This window comes from Bos indicus x Bos taurus, chromosome 1, assembly GCF_003369695.1.
Source record: "Bos indicus x Bos taurus breed Angus x Brahman F1 hybrid chromosome 1, Bos_hybrid_MaternalHap_v2.0, whole genome shotgun sequence".
Lineage (NCBI taxonomy): Eukaryota > Metazoa > Chordata > Mammalia > Artiodactyla > Bovidae > Bos > Bos indicus x Bos taurus.
In genome coordinates this window covers 124,239,810-124,243,908 of record NC_040076.1, presented here as the reverse complement: position 1 = coordinate 124,243,908, position 4,099 = coordinate 124,239,810, and the positions used below count along the sequence as shown (strand labels likewise).

The 4,099-nt window shown below is 42.6% G+C and overlaps 1 non-coding gene across 1 annotated transcript; it reads right to left on the bottom strand.

Moving 5' to 3' along the window:
* Nucleotides 1-3,768: 3,768 nt before the first annotated feature.
* Nucleotides 3,769-3,875, bottom strand: LOC113899825. Its single transcript, XR_003513008.1, has one exon. It is a non-coding gene; the product is annotated as a U6 spliceosomal RNA (small nuclear RNA).
* Nucleotides 3,876-4,099: the final 224 nt, after the last annotated feature.

Below are 4,099 nucleotides of genomic sequence, written 5' to 3'. Positions count from 1 at the left end.
TGAGATGAATCTTGGTGGACTCCTGCATGGGGGCCGGCTATGAGAAAGACCAAGCTGTGATTAAAAGATTGGAACTTTCAGCCCCATCACCATTCCTTAAGGAAGGAGATAGGAGCTAGATATTAAGTTAATGTTCCATCATACCTTCATGATGAAGCCTCCATAAAAATCCCAATACTACAGGATTTGAAGAGCTTTGGGGTTTGTGAACACATCTACATGTTAAGAGAGTGGCATATCCCACATCCACAGGGGCGGAAGCTCCTGCATTAGGGACCCTTCTGAACCTCGCCATTTATGTTTCTTCCTCTGGCTCTTCATTCTTATCCTTTGTTGTATCCTTTGCAATAAACCAGCATATGCTAAGTGACTTCTATAAGTTATTCTAACGAATTATGGAACCCAAAGTGGGGTGGTGGGAACCCCGACCCATATAGACAGTGGGTAAGAAGTTCAGGTGACGATCAGAGATTTGCAATTGCTGTCTGAAGTGGGGTCAGTCTTGTGGAACTGAGCCCTTAATTTGCAGGATCTGATGCTCACTTCGGGTATACCATGTTGTTGCAGGAATGGAGACCCCTTCCAGGGCCTTAGAGTGGGCTCTTGTCTAACACGCGGAAATAAATTGTCTGAGGAGACACATGAGCTGACAAAGCAAGAGGCTTTGTTGGGAAAGGGCACCTGGGTGGAGAGCAGTAGGGTAAGGGAACCCAGAACTGCTCAGTCTTGAGTTTTATGGTGATGGGATTGATTTTCGGGTTGTCTTTGGCCAATCATTCTGACTCAAGGTCCTTCCTAGTGGCACACTCATTGCTCAGCCAAGATGGATGCCAGCAAGAAGGATTCTGGGAGGTGGTCGGACACATGGTGTCTCCTTTAGACCTTTCCCAAACTCTTCTGGTTGGTGGTGGCCTATTAGCTGTGTGTTCCTTACTAGGACCTCCTGTCATAAAAGAACTCACACAAATGGTTGCCATAGTGCCTGGTCAGGGTGGGAAGTTTTAGTCAGTGTGCTTCCCCTAAGAATGTCAGATTTCAATTATGAAGACCCAGCTGGTGTTGCAGAGAGTTGCTTGGTGTGTGGAAAACCCACACATCTTGTGTCAGAAGTATTATGAGAACAAAGGAAAATACAGGAGGATTTTTCCTAGACAATGGGAGAAATTTCCCTCTGTGCATTTTCATTTGCTGTATGTCACCCACCTTTGAAGACCTAGGTCAAATGTCACCAACTCCATGAAGATTCCAAGAGCATCTTATAGAAGAAATCTGTTCTTCCTTTATTTTCCCCACTGTATTTTAACATCTCTATTTTATTGCACTCCATTTTCCTTAAAAAAAAAAACACATTTATTTATTTGGCTATGTTGAGTCTTAGTTGCAGTACTTGGGCTCTCTAGTTGTGGTTCACGGGCTCAGTATTTGCCACACATAGATTTAATTCCTCCACAGCATGTGAGATTTCAGTTCCCTGACCAGGGATTGAATCCACGTTTCCTGCACTGAAAGGTGGATACTTAACCACTGGACAATTAGGGAAGCCCCTGCCTTATGTTTACAGTTGCTTGTATCTCTATCTTAATTCTCACAAAAAAGAGATACATATAAGTGTGTGTGTGTGTATACATATATATATATGACATCTCACACAATATATATGTATAATATCATAAAAAGTTATATATGTGTATATAAAATGTCACAAAAGATTATATGTAGAGACAGAATTGCCATGTTGCTCATCTTTTTATTTCCTGTCAGCACAGTATCTTAAGCCCAATAGATGCACAATAAATGTTTATATTAATAGATTTGTAGATCTTTGGAATAGCTACTTGCCAAAAGAATTAATTTGATACCTGAAATATGAAGTAGAAGGAAAGTATATTATTTGGGCAAAAAAAAATAGACTTGGACTTTTGAGAACGTGGCAGTTTAGAGTATCCTGAGGAAAGTATAAATTTGAAAGCGGTTAAAACAATATTAATGTGAGATTCATGGAATAAAGGGGAACTGGTGCTGAAAGTATTCGTACCTAACAAGTTCTGATTGGCCCACTAATTCTCAACTTGTATGTGGTTCAGTTCAGGGAACTCTGCCAATTTGAGCAATGTGACTTAAGCTCCATGATTCAACTATTATCTCAGGCATAATGGGTATTTGTGCACAATGAAAGAAAAATTCTCTCACAACATCATATATACCCACTGTGGGAGGGAAAAATACATAAAATGCATGCATGCTAAGTCACTTCAGTTGTGTCTGACTCTTTGCAACCCTGTGAACTGTAGCCCACCAGGCTCCTCTGTCCATGGGATTTTCCAGGCCACTAGACCACCAGGAAAGCCTCTGACTTGCTTTTAAACTTAAAAAAAAAACTTTTTTGTCTATGGGATAAAATATAAACTCCTTAAAGTGCCCTTGACGAATCATCCCCTACTCCTCTCCAGCCTCAGTTCCCACCAGCCTTCCCATGGGTGCTGTCCTCCAGCCACTAAGAATTATCATCAGTCCCACATACAAATTATTTCCTCTCATCCCTCTGTGCCCTTTCTCATGCTGCTCCTCCTTCTTCAAATATGGACACCTTCAGCCTCCCTTCGCCACCGGTTAAAATTCTATTGCCCTTCAAGGCAAAACTAAAGGTTACCTCATCAGTGCTTGCCTAGCATGATGGAGCTGTTCACCTGCAGTGCTTCCACAGTATTTTATACGCCTGTGTCAGACCACGAGTCACATTGTTCTGTCATTATTACTCCTCTGACAGCTTCTGCCTCTGCTGTGGGACCTTTTTATAGGACACGCAGTCAAGTGTTCCATGACTTACGTTGGTCTCCCCTGCTGAGCACAGGATGGACTTGCTGCGTAGTAGGCACTTTCTACCTGGAATGTTTGCTGTGCAGTAGTAACAACTGTGAAATTATTCTTTCTGCCACATGTTTAAAACTTTTTGTTCCTGTTAAGGATACAGGATATTGAGACTGCTGCTGCTGCTGCTAAGTTCCTTCAGTTGTGTCCGACTCTGTGCAACCCCATAGACGGCAGCCCACCAGGCTCCCCCGTCCCTGGGATTCTCCAGCCAAGAGCACTGGAGTGGGTTGCCATTTCCTTCTCCAATGCATGAAAGTGAAAAGTGAAAGTGAAGTCGCTCAGTCGTGTCTGACTCTTAGTGACCCTATAGACTGCAGCCTTCCAGGCTCCTCTGTCCATGGGACTGTCCAGGCAAGAGTACTGGAGTGGGTTGGCATTGCCTTCTCCGAGATGTTGAGGCATCGTTTTTGAAATATTACCTTGCTGAAATATGTATAAAACCAGAATTGCTGCCAATGGCAACTCTAACCAAAAAGGAAATCCATTGTTACTAAGCTTCACTGAATACCTTACCTGCAGCAATCACTAGAACTTCTGCTTGGGAAGAAGGGCCCCCTTCCTTTTATTTTTTATGAGTAGAAATTACACTTAAAAATATTTTTATTGGAGTATAGTTGCTTTACAAAGTTGTGTTAGTTTCTACTGTACAGTAAAGTGAATCAGCTATATGTACACATATATCCCCTCTATTTTGGATTTCCTTCCCATTTAGGTCACCTCAGAGATTGGAGTAGAGTTCCTTGAGCTATATCATAGGTTCTCAGTAGTTATCTATTTTATACATGCTATTGATAGTGTATCCCACCGTCCCCTCCTTCCTCCTTTGTATCATATATTTGTTCCCTGTGTCTATGTCTCTATTTCTGTTTGTAAATAAGATCATCTATACCATATTTCAAAAATACAGACCACTTCACAAATTTGCATGTCATCCTTGCACAGGGGTCATGCTAATCTTCTCTGTATCATTCCAATTTTAATAGATGTGCTACCAAAGCAAGCACAAAGTTGCACTTTCGGGGGCTTGCCTGGTGGCTCAGTGGTAAAGAATCCACTTGCCAATGCAGGAAACATGGGTTTGATCCCTTGTCTGGGAAGATCCCACATGCCACAGAGCAACTAAGCCATTGCACCCCAACTACTGGGCCTGTGCTCTGGAGCCTGGGAGCCTCAACTGCTGAAGACCATGTGCCTGGAGCCTGTGCTCTATAACAAGAGAAGCCGCGCA